The sequence below is a fragment of the Anguilla anguilla genome, chromosome 14, assembly GCF_013347855.1.
Source record: "Anguilla anguilla isolate fAngAng1 chromosome 14, fAngAng1.pri, whole genome shotgun sequence".
NCBI classification, from domain to species: Eukaryota; Metazoa; Chordata; class Actinopteri; order Anguilliformes; family Anguillidae; genus Anguilla; species Anguilla anguilla.
Genome location: NC_049214.1, coordinates 29,513,343 through 29,530,646, shown reverse-complemented (window position 1 = coordinate 29,530,646; position 17,304 = coordinate 29,513,343). Strand labels below are relative to the sequence as shown.

The 17,304-nt window shown below is 43.4% G+C and overlaps 1 protein-coding gene across 2 annotated transcripts in view; it reads left to right on the top strand.

Annotated features, from left to right (window-relative positions):
- Window positions 1-14,045: 14,045 nt before the first annotated feature.
- The window catches only part of nek6 (NIMA-related kinase 6), a 33,708-nt gene continuing 30,449 nt past the window's right edge, over window positions 14,046-17,304 (top strand). The window contains exon 1 of one of the 2 annotated variants that reach the window (XM_035392282.1): window positions 14,046-14,310. The gene's annotated coding sequence lies outside the window, so the exon portion shown is untranslated. The remainder of the gene's footprint in view (window positions 14,311-17,304) is intronic. The other variant, XM_035392281.1, reaches the window with a different exon arrangement.

Sequence of the window (17,304 nt, the reverse complement as noted above, 5' to 3'; positions counted from 1 at the left end):
CATTTCCATCGTCTGTTCCCAAAAGATCAGAACCGCCGGACGTTGGTAAGGTCCTGACAAAGATAGCGCCACGGGAGATAACATCCTTCCTGACCCAACTGGACTAACAAGCTTCTTTGAACGTTTTTCGTTCAAAGACGTACGCTTCAGCATTGACCTAAGGCAGTCTCTCCTTTGAGTTTGAGTTCTGGTTTATTTTAAGAGCAAATTTTTGGCCCGGGGGTAAAATGGGTAAATACTGTATTGTTGCCTCCCTCCCAGGCCCAAAACAGGTGAATATAAAACCCACATCTAGCATTCATTTTCAAATAAAGATGGCAGTCCCATGTCTAATAGCACAGACAATATGAAAACTGAGAGTGTAATAAAATTGAATGTTCCCTTATTAGCTGGCAACTCATTTCTCATTTTTAAATCTAATATACATCTATGAATATGTTTGGTTGATTTGTCTAAAATGTCTAATTGTTATTAATTTGTTAATTATTTTAATGACTTAAGGAGATACACGTGAGTCTGAATGTGCACATAGCACATCACAATAAGAAATAACAATATGGCTAACACCCAAATTAGCATCCTTTAAACACAAGGTTTAAGAAAAAAAAAATTGCTTTCCATGAATAACATCCTGTTAGTCTGGTTTTAAAAGACTCAACAGCAACTTCTGAACCTCAGAGATAAGTGAAGAAAGCATGGGCACAAAAAGGGCAAAGAGAGAATCCAAATCAACAACAACAACAACAAAGCAAATAGAAGCCTCTTCTTGTACAACGCCATTATCATGTAAAACCTCTTGATTAGGGGAATCTAAAGAGATGGCGCATGGATAATGCAGAGTGGGTTAAATCTCTGACACCACTGAAAAGGTAAAAGGATAACCAGGGGTGCCAAACCACCCCCCTACCCCACCACTCCCTGAACCCCCAATTTCACAACAGAGCAAGTGTCAAAGTGTCAACTCCGCACTGCTGTTGTAAGAGAACACAAATGTCATGGACAGGTCCTACCCTCACCTCCCTCTGCTCCCAGCCCCCAGTGGCTGCTCAGACACGCCCACACAAGGCACCCCCAGCATGCTAATTGGCCATGCAGCTGATGAGCAGAATCACGGGTAACACAATGCAGAATGGGGACATGGCGCGGATTAGCAGTGTTACCGCAGGCAATATCGGACCAATTAGGGCGGATTAGGACTCCCCTCTCCCCCAGCCCCAAGTATCTCTCTGCCCCAGCGTGGCTAATTAACACTGAGCCCCCCCCCCCCCCCCCCCCCCCAAATTCAATCCCTGAGGCAAGACGAATCAAAAGAGTGGGAGAGGAGGTTGGGGGGGATCAAATGAAGGCAGAGGTGGAAGGGGTGTTGGACAGAAATTCAACCTGATTTATTGGCTTTGGACACTTTGGGCCAAAAGGTTCTCATTGTCTGACACCACGGGGCTGACCTCTGAAAGAGGCTGAAAGAGGGGCCTTATATTTCAAAAGGATAACGGTGTATGTCAGGATAGCTGCATACGTCAGGATAACGGTGTATGTCAGGATAGTGTGTATGTTCTATAGTGGATCATGTCATACTTACAAAGCACACAAGAATGGAGTGTAGATTTTAAAAAATTAATAATAACAGTAAACAGAATAACAGATGAGAGTGATCTTAAGCCTGGGGTTTGCTTACGCAAACACAAGAGTTCAAACATATGTACACTTTTTAACCAGTGAATATGTTGCGCAGTTCAATTCTAAACAACTGATCAAAAATTTTCCATCCAATTTTTCATCTCAATCTCAAAGAGATTTGATTGGAAAAGTGATTCCAATCTGCTTACATACCGTCTTCTGGCAACAATTTTTGAAGAGTAAATAATAAAAGAAATAATGTTAGATTAGATTAGATTAGATTAGATTCAACTTTATTGTCATTGCACAGAGTACACGTACTGAGACAACGAAATGCAGTTAGCATCTAACCAGAAGTGCAAAAGAAGCAGTAAAGTACAGTAAGGTGTATGTACATACGTATAATATAAATATAGAATATGGAATATGAAAAGCTAAGGTATATACAGTATGAAAGTGAATAAATATGAATACAATATGACAAATATGAATACAATATGGTATAAACAGTATAGACAGTTATAAACAGTATAGACAATGGATAGATATAAATATGTTAAATATATTATCAGCAAGGTGCGGCAGTGCAAGGTCCAGTCATTGGAGTAAGTTGAGTGGGGAGGGAGGCTGGGGGGTCCAGGGGGGTATCCGGGGGTGGGGGGCCATCACCGTGGTGCACAGTTCAGCGAGGTGACAGCTGAGGGGAAGAAGCTGTTCCTGAACCTCCTGGTCCTAGAACGGAGGTTCCTATAGCGCCTCCCAGAGGGAAGGAGGGCAAACAGTCTGTGGCTGGGGTGAGAGGTGTCCCTGGCGATGCTGCGCGCCTTCCGCAGACACCGCTTGTGCTGGACAGTCTCAATTGCTGGGAGTGGAGTACCGGTGATGCATTGGGCGGTTCTCACCACCCTCTGTAGTGCTTTCCGAGGCAGAACAGTTACCGTACCAAACTGTGATGCAGTTGGTGAGGACGCTTTCAATCGTGCAGCGGTAGAAGTTCACCAGAATCTGAGGAGACAGATGGGCTTTCCTCAGTCTCCTCCGGAAGAAGAGACGCTGGTGAGCCTTCTTGACCAGATGTGGACGCCCAGAAACTTAAAGCTGGTGACACGCTCAACCTCCGTCCCGTCGATGCAGACAGGGGTGTGCGTGCCTCCTTTGGTCTTTCTGAAGTCCACAATGAGCTCCTTGGTCTTCTTGGTGTTGAGGGCCAGGTTGTTGTCGGCGCACCACGCCGCAAGGTGTTGGACCTCCTCCCTGTAGGCTGTCTCATCATTGTTATTTATGAGACCAACCACCGTTGTGTCGTCTGCAAACTTGATAATGGTATTGGAGCCATGTACAGGAGTGCAGTCATGGGTGAAGAGGGAGTATAGGAGAGGACTCAGCACACAGCCTTGTGGGACGTCGGTGCTCAGGATGAGGGTTGAGGAGGTGAGGTTGTCTAACCTAACATACTGGGGTCTGTTGGTTAGGAAGTCTAATATCCAGTTGCAGGGAGGGGATGATACCAAGGTCATCGAGTTTGGTGATCAGTTTGGAGGGGATGATGGTGTTGAATACTGAACTAAAGTCAATGAACAGCATTCTTACATAGGTGTTATTGTTATCCAAGTGGGAGAGGGCGGAGTGTAATGCTGTGGAGATGGCGTCCTCCGTACTCCTGTTGTGACGGTAGGCGAATTGGAAGGGGTCCAGTGTGGGTGGTAGGCAGGATTTGAGGATGAAAATATGAAATATTTGAAATATGAAAATATATATCTCTTATAAATAAATAAATGGTACATATTTGGCCTGTAGACACTATTTTAAAATAATCTGGCTCCTGGAAGTAAGGACTTAAAGAAACCTGAGGCTGAGAGAGGCTGGTCCTGGTGTTTCTGGGCTGAGAGGCTGGTCCTGGTGTTTCTGGGCTGAGAGGCTGGCCCTGGTGTTTCTGGGCTGAGAGGCTGGTCCTGGTGTTTCTGGGCTGAGAGGCTGGCCCTGGTGTTTCTGGGTTGAGAGGCTGGTCCTGGTGTTTCTGGGCTGAGAGAGGCTGGCCCTCTGGTGTTTTGGCGTTGAGAGACTGGCCCGTGGTCTCTGTTGAACTGCTCTCTCCAGATCCATTTACCAGCACCCCTAAAACAGACATCAGTTATGCTGGCTGCAGATCTCCAACACATAACTGCACATGTAGCCACAATCGGATTTAACCTGCACTCTCAGAACAGCAGCATTCGTACCTGTGCTGTACTCACAGAATAGCATCGTTCCTCCCTGTGCTATACTCACAGAATAGCAGCGTTCCTCCCTGTGCTGTACTCACAAAATAGCATCGTTCCTCCCTGTGCTGTACTCAATGAATAGCATCGTTCCTCCCTGTGCTGTACTCACAGAATAGCATCGTTCCTCCCTGTGCTGTACTCACAGAATAGGAGCGTTCCTCCCTGTAATATACTCACAGAATATCAGCGCTTCTCCCTGTGCTGTATTCACAGAATAGCATTGTTCCTCCCTGTGCTGTACTCAAAGAATAGCAGTGCTTCTCCCTGTGCTGTACTCACAGAATAGCAGTGTGTCTCCCTGTGCTGTACTCACAGAATAGCATTGTTCCTCCCTGTGCTGTACTCACAGAATAGCATCGTTCCTCCCTGTAATATACTCACAGAATAGCAGCGTTCCTCCCTGTGCTGTACTCACAGAATAGCAGCGCTTCTCCCTGTGCTGTACTCACAAAATAGCAGCGCTTCTCCCTGTGCTGTACTCACAGAATAGCATCGTTCCTCCCTGTGCTGTACTCACAGAATAGCAGCGTTCCTCCCTGTAATATACTCACAGAATATCAGCGCTTCTCCCTGTGCTGTATTCACAGAATAGCATTGTTCCTCCCGGTGCTATACTCACAGAATAGCAGCTCCCTGTGCTGTACTCACAGAATAGCATTGTTCCTCCCTGTGCTGTACTCAAAGAATAGCATGTTCCTCCCTGTGCTGTACTCACAGAATAGCATCGTTCCTCCTTGTGCTGTACTCAAAGAATAGCATCATTCCTCCCTGTAATATACTCACAGAATAGCATCGTTCCTCTCTGTGCTGTACTCAAAGAATAGCAGCGCTTCTCCCTGTGCTGTACTCACAGAATAGCAGCGTTTCTCCCTGTGCTGTACTCAGAGAATAGCATCGTTCCTCCATGTGCTATACTCACAGAATAGTAGCGTTCCTCCCTGTAATATACTCACAGAATATCAGCGCTTCTCCCTGTGCTGTATTCACAGAATAGCATTGTTCCTCCCGGTGCTATACTCACAGAATAGCATCGTTCCACTCTGTGTTGTACTCACAGAATAGCAGCTCCCTGTGCTGTACTCACAGAATAGCATCGTTCCTCCCTGTGCTGTACTCAAAGAATAGCATGTTCCTCCCTGTGCTGTACTCACAGAATAGCATCGTTCCTCCCTGTGCTGTACTCAAAGAATAGCATCGTTCCTCCCTGTAATATACTCACAGAATAGCATCGTTCCTCTCTGTGCTGTACTCAAAGAATAGCAGCGCTTCTCCCTGTGCTGTACTCACAGAATATCAGCACTTCTCCCTGTGCTGTATTCACAGAATAGCATCGTTCCTCCCTGTGCTGTACTCAAAGAATAGCATGTTCCTCCCTGTGCTGCACTCACAGAATAGCAGCGCTTCTCCCTGTGCTGTGCTCACAGAATAGTAGCGCTTCCCCCTGTGCTGTACTCACAGAATAGCATCGTTCCTCCCTGTGCTGTACTCACAGAATAGCAGCTCCCAGTGCTGTACTCACAGAATAGCAGCATTCCTCCCTGTGCTGTACTCAAAGAATAGCAGTGCTTCTCCCTGTACTGTACTCACAGAATAGCAGCTCCCTGTGCTGTACTCACAGAATAGCATCGTTCCTCCCTGTGCTGTATTCACAGAATAGCAGCGTTCCTCCCTGTGCTGTACTCAAAGAATAGCATGTTCCTCCCTGTGCTGCACTCACAGAATAGCAGCTCCCTGTGCTGTACTCACAGAATAGCATTGTCCTGCAGCTTCTCCAACTTCAGGCTGGATTTCAAGTTGAAGTGCTTGAGCTGCATAACCAGCACTCTGGACACTGAAGAGTCCTTTACTTAGCCAGGTAAGTGCTGCCAGTCTCAGGGTCCAGGCTTCATATACTGAAAGATGGATACTGACTGAGAGACTGAGAGGCTGAAAGAGGCAGTGATTGTAGTTTCTGCTCCACAGAGGCAAATTGTGTAAAGCACACGTAGCACAGACACACCACCTCACAGGACCTGCAACAACAAAGCACAGCATTTAGCAGGGAGCTCACAGACCATAGTAATACATAGCACTGACTTGACCGTAAAGAACAGTAACATATTCAAACCATCCACACAGACTACAAAGCACAGCATTCAGCACTGACCTCACAGACCACAAAGCACAGCATTCAGCACTGACCTCACAGACCACAAAGAACAGCATTCAGCACTGACCTCGCAGACCACAAAGCACAGCATTCAGCACTGACTGACGATTTTTGATGTTGAACAGTGTCAGGCTGTCCTGCACGGACCCCCCTGGGAGCAGATCCACAGACAGGCAACCCTGTTCTATGGAGTTGGTTGTCAGTGCAGGCTGTTCTTTCCAGTTAATTGTCAGGGCCACCTGCTCTATGCAGCTGGTTGAGATGTTCTTCGCAATTGGTCGTCAGGGCCACCTACTGCCTCAGGTGTCCTCATCATCCAATAGCTGGGCCCATACATAAAAAAGTGGTTTTTCGACGGATGTATGGTTCATAACGCTTTTTTTTTTAAACAAGTAACTTCTCTAACAATTGTTTTTTCAATAACAGTGACTTTTAACAAAACATTGAACACGGTGCTTATACTAGGTCTGTTCCGCGCCATTAAAAGGACACCTATTATTTAAACATAATTATACATTTTGAAGAACGACATGATAATTTTCTTCATTATGAGAACCACGAAATTATTTCGCTTACCGGACGCACAACAGCGAAAACCTACGGCGCATTTCTTCTAATAGAATGCAATGGTCTTGGTCGGTCTCCGTTCAACCTTGTTGTGATTAATCATGAATTGATAGCGAAATTATATGCAGTGTGAATGTGCCGAATATGCTGTGACGTCACAAAACAAAACTTTTTGATCGCGGTTTTTATTGTTGTGACGTAGCCTACACGGTTCTTGAGCATTGTCTTTCGCACAAAGGTTCGTATACTTCAGATCAGTTTGTAACCACAACAAACAGCAACGTTTGCGAAATAAGCATATCTGTCCGACAGACTATCCCCCACAAGAAATGACTATTTTAAGATTTTGACTATTTTACAACTGTCATTTTTCTCTTGCGAACACTCGTCAAATTAACGTTACGGTACCGTTAATTAGCTTACACGTTACTGGCTACGAGCTTGCCAACGGTTATTGATAGAATTTGACGCTTTTAGCTTGCAAGCTAAAAATTGATTGGCGTAGGCTAATCAAACATATTAAGTGGAAATTTGAATCGTTTTGGTGTTGAGCTAATGTTAACAAAAATGTGTAACTTAGACATGTACTTAGTTCCCTTTATTCAAATTATTAATGAAGGGGTTCTGTTGGGCTATTTTGAAAAAATAGTATACGTGCTTACAAGCCTGGGGGCCAGACCCGTGTAGCTAGAGCATTACTGACTTCCCATGAGCGCTCTCATTGAGAAGCACTGCAGGCCAATATTCGCACAAACATTGATTTTACATTGTTAAATAGGCTAGTTGTTCAATATGAAAATTACGAAAATACGAGTATTGCAGTTGGCATAAAGAACAACCACTTAATTACTGACGCAACCAGTTATTTTCATTACCAGTTGTCCACACTTTCAGGATTTAGGACTGCTGTTTTCAGGTGGAGGTTCTCCAATTCATCAGATAAAGACCTGATAATATGTTGACTATTTGATAATATATGGATTATTATATTATTATATAGACCAGAAAAAATATTGAATAATATTGACTATATCAAGAACATGTTTCAGAAAATAACAGACCATACTTGGGGGCCGCGGGACCAAGGTTGGCAACACCCGTCCTGAAAGAGACTGCGCCTCTCTGTTTCGCAGTTACTTATGTCCTCCAGCAGGTGGAGCACAGAGAATGCAATATTCCGCAGTGCGTTTAACTGTCCGTCCTTCTCATGCGAACGGGCAGGATTTATACAAATACTTTGGATGGACTTTCGGAAGCATATAGATTGTTTTCTGTGGGACAGTAAAAACTTTTAAAATAGTATATGTTAAACACGTGCTGCCTACAGACATTTTTTCAGCTGACCATCGAAGACAGGCTCCTTTCATGGAAACTGTCTGTTACAAATATAGCATGGTTTGTTTAAACCATTTGCCTGCAAAATGAATGAATTTATTCTTGTCTTTACATGAGAGTTTGCAACACTGCAATGCCTGAATATGGGACAAAGCACAGTGATGCATGTAAATTGACCAGATTATGGATACTTTTTTTTTTAAAGGAAACTGTCTGTCAGGAAACCCTTCCATTTTAAAGAGACATTCCTCATGTAAATGTAAACGGGCTGTTGCTCCATGTCCCAAATGGCAGTGGGGGTGCTCATATTTCCCTCTGGACTGATTTTACATGGGGCAGGACCGCCATGCTTTCTAATCATCACAATCTACCATTTTTTGGCACTGTCACTTTAAATAAAATGAGCATCTTCAATTACAGTAATGTTGTGTTAGCATACTAAGCAGAATGGTTAAGGTGGCAGAGTGTTCATGGATGGCCTACTGGCTGGTCACATGTCTACAACCTGCCTATAACCTCAATATTACTGAATATCAGCATGTATGCAAACTGCCTCTATAACCTTAGTAAGAAAATACTACAGATGGCATATCACCTTAGCCATGAGTAAAATCCTAATGGGGCAATCCAGATGTGCATGTGTGCTCGTGCATGTGTGTGTGTGTGTGTGTGTGTGTGTGTGTGTGTGTGTGTGTGTGTTTGCGTGAGAGAGTGCAGGTGTGGGTATGCCTGTGTGTGCATTTGTGTGTGTGTGTGCAGGTGTGTCTGTTTGTGTGTGTGTGTCTGCACACTTGTGTGTGCTCGGGCTTGTGTATGTGTGTGCGCGCATGTGTATGTGTGTGTGCAGGTGTGTCTCTTTGTGTGTGTGTGTGCTCGGGCTCGTGTATGTGTGTGCGCGCATGTGTGTGTGTGTGTGTGTGTGTTTGTGTGAGAGAGTGCAGGTGTGGGTATGCCCGTGCGTGCGTTTGTGTGTGTGTGTGTCTGCACACTTGTGTGTGCTCAGGCTCGTGTATGTGTGTGCGCACATGTGTGTGTGTGTACCAGAGGGGGGTGTGTCACGCCACACCAGGTAGGGTCAGGCTCGGTAGTGACCCGGCAGAGCATCCAGGTCTCCTCTACCCCTTTAAGACCAACATCTAATAAATCGGCCTTATGTCTCTGGCCCTTTATCTCTTTATTTCCTCTTTTTTTTATCTTTCTGATTTGCATGACAAGCAGAACTTGTAGCTGCATGTCTGGCCCCCACACTCTTACCCACACACCTAATTTGCTTAGTGCACCACTAATCATTTTTAACAGCATTTCCCAACACACACAGCATACCAAAGGGTTTTTTACATTCTGCTTCTATCTTCAGGATGTTTGCTCCCATTTGGTTGGTGTCTCTGGGTGTAAACAGCACTAGTGTATATTACATTTGTTTGCTGGGGAGTCAACAAGTATTTATCTCCTCCACCAGCTTGATAGAAATGAACAATTAACACTAGACCTATTGATGACCTCTTTAAAATGTATCAGAAAGTTTGATGAATGTTTTAAAACTTCATAGGTCAAAGTTAATGGAAGTGGGGAGAGGAAGTGGAAGTTTAAATGGAAAAAAAATGTGTTTGCACTCTCCTACCCTGTGGTAATTAATTCAATTCCATTACATCCGTATAGTGCTTCTTACAGAGACACTGACAGAAAGATGAAACAGGAAATATAAAGAAATTTGTAAAGACCTGACCCTCCATAATTCCAGCAAGAGGTAAAAACTCCTCAGTGGGTTGAAATCTTGAAATCCAGATACAAAGGGGGGCACATTCTCAGGTGGCTGTGTCAATTGTTAAAGACAGGCCAAATGGCAGCAGAGAGGCAATGGGGAATCTATCAAAGCAAAGAGACGGTTTGGCAGATCACAGCCTCAGGTATTAAAGTAAATGGTAAATGGCAAATGGACTGCATTTATATAGCGCTTTTATCTATATATTTATATATCCAAAGCGCTTTACAGTTGATGCCTCTCATTCACCCATTCACACACACACTCACACGCCAACGGCGAAAGGCTGCCACGCAAGGCGCCAGTCAGCTGGCAAATATAAATTCCAGCAAAGAAATGCACATGAATGTGCAGATGAGAGGGAGTGAGGCAATGCGTCTGCATTACTCACCAGTATCCAGGGCAGCGCTCACTGTCACACGCTCGGGTATGCAGTCGTGTGCACTTTGCGTTTTGGATCACGGCCCGGCATTTCGAAAACCTGGGTTTTTGAACGCAGGCACGGGAGGAGTCTCGTAAAACAACTTCCTGTCGGATTTGGCGCGGCAGCCGGAGGCGGCGCGGCGGCTCTTCAGCGGCCTGAGTGATGAGCTGGCGATTACGCCGAGCCCTGTGTTTGGCGGGCCGCAGAGGCAGCCCGTCAGCGATGACAGGTCCGGGACGAGGGGAGATTATTAAAACCGTAGGAACACTGCGCCTCCAGCCCTGAAAAACTGGTTGGTCCGGCTCCCAAAAAGCCCTGCCGCTCCGCGCCTGTGTACACAAAATCGACCCGTAAACAACGGAGAGGTGGAGAGGAAACGCCGGAGGAATGCGGAGCCATTTCTCTTCTAATCAGCGACGGGTGAAAGGACAGAAAGTTCTTTGTTGCTGGGGTGGTGAGAACAACGTCTGTTGTGACAGAGGGCTCTATTTCTGGTGACTGGCACATTGTGAACTGCTGGCATTCACACACTCAGGTGTAACCCCTCACCAATATACCCAGTTACAACAATGCTGATAGTCATTACTGTCGATACCCTCAAGGTATTAGCCAGAAAGTATACACCAATCACTACTGGCATTGCTCGAGTGGTTGTTACTAACATACTCTGTGATTGGCGGAGCGCTTCCTTTGTTTGTTCAGTAGAAAACTTCTCCAGTTTCTCCACATCCATTGGTCGGATGGGAGGGTGCACCAGCTGTACACAAACAGTAGTCCTGGGACGCAGTGACTGCGCAGTTCAGCTGATTGATCGCAGACTCCTGCACAGAGTGGGGCAAGAGCAAGAGATCACATGCTAGTCTGCAAGCTCCCACAATAAACAAAATGTTTCTATGACAGGATGGGCCTTCAGATACAATTTGGCACAGCACACTGTGTGCAAAAAAGTTTTAAAAGTGGAAAAAAATGGGTAAAACCTTCAAACAAGCTTGTGTAAGCGTTGAGTACAATATAACAAATGTTCACAGGTCACTGAACTAAAGTAATGTCCACAGCTAAAAGGGAGCTAATAGCACTCTTATTCAAATGCTGCAGGCGGGAAGGGGCGTTCCCAGGCAGCAAACATACAGGGCGCCACTATCTGTTCACTAGTAGCCCGCCGTCAGTGGTCCATCAGTGGACAGTTGAGGCGGGCAGTCAAAATGGGGATGAGCTATTAAGAGAATGCAAAATAGATAGTGCAGAGTCCGGCCACTAGCAGGCCACCGTAGTGTTGATTTGTGAAACGTAACAGCAGTTGACACTCACTTACCCCTTCAGCAGTGAGGAAGGGGACACCCACCCCACAAGCCCAAACAAGAGTGGCTGTGCTGTGTCAGGACACCATTTCAAAACCTGCAGCAGTACTCTAGCCCTGACCCTCACACTAGCTGAAAATGAGAAATGACTGAATTTACAACTATTTTGAAGTTCGAGGCTACAAACAGAAAAGCAAGCTTAAAATGGACATGAAATGCTGAGAAATTGTGTCACTGGAGACTAATTCCCTACAAGAAAGGGATATTTTATTTATTCTTTGTTCTGATGAAGATATTGGCAGTCTTCCCCGCTTGGGCTCTTCTTGAGATGATGTGCAGACAGTTTAGGGATGGCACCACAAAGATTAACGGTGGAATTTTAAAAGAAAACATTGCGGTGGAACACCGGGTGCTTCCTCAAAGAGGGTTGCTGCTCATCAGAGCTCGGACTTGATATGCGAACACATTCACCATGCTCTGGTGGCAAGGTACCAAACCTATTCTTCTGAACGCTGTCTATGAGTCACTGACTTGAGCCAATAATTGTGGTTTGCTGTAGAAAACGAAACTTTCGATTGGTGCAAATGAGTCCATGAGTTCAGTGGCAGGTCTACCATAATTACATTGTAAATAAGGCAGAATACCTTTGCTTATAAGCACTAAACTGAGTTTACTTTGGGAGGGCTTTTTGACTTATCTCTAAATCTGTGAAACTTAACCTTCAGTTTGTTTGGCTGCTTCCGAGTGCAACTGCATGAATGCAACTGACATGCCATTCACATTTATTTGTGTTGGGCCAGTCCTTATGCACACACTACTCATTCCTTATAAATGCCTCATATTTCTGAGGAAGGTTGTAAAGCAAGCAGAACTAGCTCATTGCTGTCCTAAAGTTTGTGAAAGAGATCAGTGACATCTCAGTGACAGACGTGTTACTTGCCAGCGGACCATGTCCATTTGATGAAATACCTCTACACGCTACTTTGCAGTATTTTCGATACAATCACTATTATTAATGTTTGTGGTCACTCACTTTGTGCAAAAAATGAGTTTACATTTTTTCTTTTTCCGTCCAATTTAGTCATTACAAATGCTCCAGTCCCATAATCAATAATTCTTTCCATTGGACATTTGGCTACATTGGTAACATCTGTAATAACAACATTTAATCAAAGTAGTCTGACCAAAGCAGCCAATTGCAGGATACTTGGCTACACAGGTAAAATGGACATATAAGAAAGTGCACATGTGATGCTATTTCAGCCAACAGAGAACACGTTTTTCAAAGCTTTGGGTCACCATTTTTCTTTTGTGTGGAAGCTAACCTGCTGGCTAAGTACTAATTGCCACAAAAATTCAAACTATCAATAAATAAATCAAATGTTATTTATATAGCGCTTTTCATACAATTATATCCAACTCCAATATTATGCATCCCATAATAAAACATGAGATTAACCAATAAAATACAACATAGAAATAAAACAATAGAAAGTATGTTCAGGCAGAGTCAAAACTGGAGTAAGGAAAGATTAGAGATTCAGCCGAGAAACTAAGGCCCAGAATAAGCCTCAAAACACAAGGTAAGAAATAATCAGGGAAGAGTAAATTAAAAGTGAACCCAAATAAATGAAACCAAGTGTGCTAAAACAAATACGTTTTGATTAAGAAGCACCATGTTGAATTTGATAGCTGTGTCTATAGGATAAGTCGGGAAAGAAAAAAGGAAATATCCCATTTAGAGAAAACGGCTGGTAAAGCTAGTTTTGTGCTTAGTAATACTTGATGCAGCTGGTATAAAAACATCTAAATAAACCATTTAGAGTTGGTTCTGATCATTGTTTCAGATATTTTCTGAAATTATAGCAGCTGTTGAAGCTAAATATCATATCTCAAAATTGACCTACCCAGCCAACAGGTGGCCTATCCATCCTTTTCACCTGTAGTGCCCCCCTTAAATGTGTCTTTTAAACAGCTGATGAAAAATGACACTTACGAAATGATATGTTTGTACTTAGTTGTCAAGTTACTTTTACAAAATGTACAAGTTTTTGTATATTTGCGACTTAAAATAAATATTGATTGTAAAATACACACTGTAGGCAGATAGGTAAACGGATAGATATAATAATTTACTATCCCCATGGGGAAATTTCTCTAGGAGCAAATAACATTTACATTTACAAACAGACATGAATACCAAGAAACACACAGAAAGGGGGGAATAATTCAGTTTGAAATGTAAAATTCTAAAAATTCTATTTGTGAACACAATTTTTTCAACAGAATAATAATAATAATAATAATAATAATAATTCTATTAATGAAGTGCATTTCCTACACCTCTACACCCTAAGCGCTAGATGCAGACAATTGCTCAAACATATAGTGTATTCGTTTAAAAAAAGAAAGTGTAACACACCTGAATTTCAGATTATTTCCATAATAAATTATTGGCATTTCGCAATTTGATGTGACACACAAACTTCGAATGAGCACATTCTCTTTTGTTGAGACATCATAGACAAGGACTTAAGAAATCTACACGTCTCTGTAGTATCCTTGTCTGTGACCGCACAGGAAAACTGCTTAGAATTGCATTCCCCTCCCACAGAAGCATAAAACATTATTGTCCGTCTGCGTGTAGGTTATGCACTTGCGTGGCATAACATGCTGCAGCAGTTGGAGAGAGAGGAGAGAGAGAGTTGAGAAAGAAAGTTGAGAGAGAGAGAGAGAGAGAGAGAGAGAGAGAGAGAGCTACGCGACCGTGTGAGTCAGTGTGGAGACGTTTGTACAGTTAAAATAGAAATTGCACAACGCGGATTAAAGTAACAGCCATGTTTATACTTTCCGTATTCTGCAGGGCTTTGTAAAGCGAATTCACTCGGCGAATTCAGGTAAGATTCGACTATTGTTGTGTCCTTCAATCGCAATAAATCACGTCACAGCCGTAACCTACTTCACTTTTTAACTTTACATTCTAGGGGCTGGCGACAAAAGTAACACTGCGTTGATAGGTCCGCGGCGTAATAGCACACATGAAGCCTTCCCACTGCACGAATACCGTAAACAAGGATTTCGATAATGGCCTGCGCCATTAGTGCGATTTCATTTTTTCCTGAGTTAACTATGTTTCTGTGTGTGCAATTCGTTTTTCGCAGTAAAACAACAGTCTTCGCTGTCGTCTGTGCAGGGCATTGTTGTTGCAAAGAGGAATGTTTTTGCCCGACACTTAAAAATCGGATGGTTTTCCAACACGAAAACAAGGCAGTGCGCTGTACCATTCGAACACTGGCAATGTGTGCCAGACAACGACCAACGGTGGCTTAGAACTCGCGAATTTCTGCAACAATGTGTGTAATAGTTCCAAACTGAAACTGTAGTTCTTCCGCCGAGGCTAATATGCTGTCAGTAGTGGCGTGCTTGTGCCCAGACCACCGCGGATGCGCGTTCGCGTCCGCGTCGGGGTAGATATAGTTTTGTTTACACTCGTCGGACAAAAGTGCAGACGTCTCACAGCTGGCAATGTATAAATCTGCGTTTTCCAAAATTCTACAGCTATCTGTTGAAAGTAGTTCCTGAATTTGTTTTACGCAGGCTATACAAGTGAGGTTTCCTTAGGTTGTTATTGGCTTAAACTATCGAGGTTCACAACCCTTAACCTATAGGCTACTTATTTTACTTACATCTATAACGTTAAAAATAAATTCAGACCAGTTCGTTAAATAGTTAGAAATGTGTTCCTTAAATTGTGTGCTGAAATGAATACTTGAAATCTGTTAACTCATAAAATCTTAGTTTTTTCTTTAGACATCGATGTGTGTAACCGTTTTGCGGTTAGACTGAATCGACTCCTCGCGGCTGTTTCCCAGTGAGTTTCCTATGACAGCGTTCTGTAATTTAACGATATGATTTGATTCACTGCTGGTTTCAGCCGTAAATTAAATCCTGTTTACCTCTCACACTTTCACACATGGAACAGGGAACAGTAGCCGTAGCCCAGCACTCAAGTGGACTGTCTTGTTCACACCGCAAATGGCTATCCGTTAGTTATCTGGTAGATAGAATTCAGACGTTATTGTACCAGTATAGCCTACTGACTGTTGCCTTAACAACCAGCAGTCTGATTGCTCAGTTGGATCATGAGCAGTTTCTTTCTTTCTACACAATTTCCTCTTTCCAGTACCTTGGTACAGGTGATTATGCGTCTCATCTGTCCATAAGTCTTTGTTCCAGGTCTCTACAGTTTTTTTTGTTGTTGTTCTTTTTAGCAAACGGTAACCTGGCCATTCTGGTCTTCAGGCTTAGTGATTTGCATCTTGCAATAAAATGTCTGAGGTTATGCTGGGGTAGACTTCTCTTTATTTTAGTTTTTGCATATCTATGTCTACATCCTGGAGTGTTCTAGGTCTGTTCAACACTTGAAAAGGGGATTTTCTTCACAATAGAAAGAATTCTTCGGTTATCCACTTCAGTGTTCTTCTGTGGACTCCCAGGTTGTTTGCTATTGCTGAGCTCACCAGTGCATTCATGCCTCTTAACAATGCACACTACATGGCCAAAGGTCTGGGGACACCTGACATCCAATATGTCATTCAAAATTATGGGCATTAATATGGAGTTGGTCCACCCTTTGCTGCTATAACAACCTCCACTCTTCTGGGAAGGCTATATACCAGATGCTTGAGCATTGCTGTATGGATTTGCTTCCATTGAGCCAGAAGAACATTAGTGAGGTCGGGCACTGATTTGGTGATTAGGCCTGGCTTGCAGTTGGCTGTCCAATTGATCCTAAAGATGTTGGACGGTGTTTAGGTCAGGGATCTGTGCAGGCCAGTCAAGCTCTTCCACACCGTTCTCAACAAAGCCATTTCTATATGGACCTCGCTGTGTGCCTGGGAGCATTGTCATGCTGAAACAGGAAAGGGCCTTCTCCTCTGTTGGGGAAGCACATAATCATCTAGAATGTGATTGTATGCTGTAGCCTTAAGATTTGCCTTCACTAAAACTAAGGGACCTAGCCCAAACCATGGAAGACAGCCCAGACGAAGGGGTGTCCAGATACCTTTGGTCATATAGTGAAGCACACAGTTGATTTTGACACACCCAATGTTTTGGCTGTCTCTGATAGATTTATTTCATCATTTTTCCATCTGACAATGGGCTGCTTTACAAGCATCGACACTTTGGTCCTCATGTTGATCGACAACAGCAACAGATTCCAAATGTAGATTGCACACCTAGAATCAACTCGTGACCTTTTGTTAGCTTTGTTGTGCATGAACGAATGACGCAGCAACACACAGCTGGCCAAGAAACAGCTGAGCAGCCAATTGTCCAATGATTTTTGGTCCCCTAAAATGGGCGACTATTTATAAAGAGGACTGTAATTCCTACATGGTTCACCGGACATGGATGTAGATACCGACAAATGAAAGCTAACAGTGCCTTTTAACCTCACATTCATTGTTTTCTTGTAAATCCAGTGTGCTGGAGGTCAGAGCCAAGACAACATAAATTGTGTCACTGTCCAAATATTTATGGACTGAACTGTATATGCAGACCTATAATTTTTGAAACCGAGCATGAAAAAGCATAAATGATGTGGGCAATTTAAATAGTTATTTTCAAGTTAATGCAGCAGTAACTTAAAGTTTTTTTATGCAGTGCAGTTTTTTTATTTCTATTTACATTTTGGATAGAGATGAAATGCAGTTTTTATGTTTTTTTCTTTGCATTGAACAGAGTTTAAGTTTTCTGTAAGGAGAGGCTATGCTCCTCTGGGGAGTTGTCGACTCCAGGTCTAATTTACCAGACAAAACTTCTTTTTTTATTTTGGAAAGAGGCTATACCGTCACAACCCAAGACAATTTCTCTCCGTAGTCTCTGTA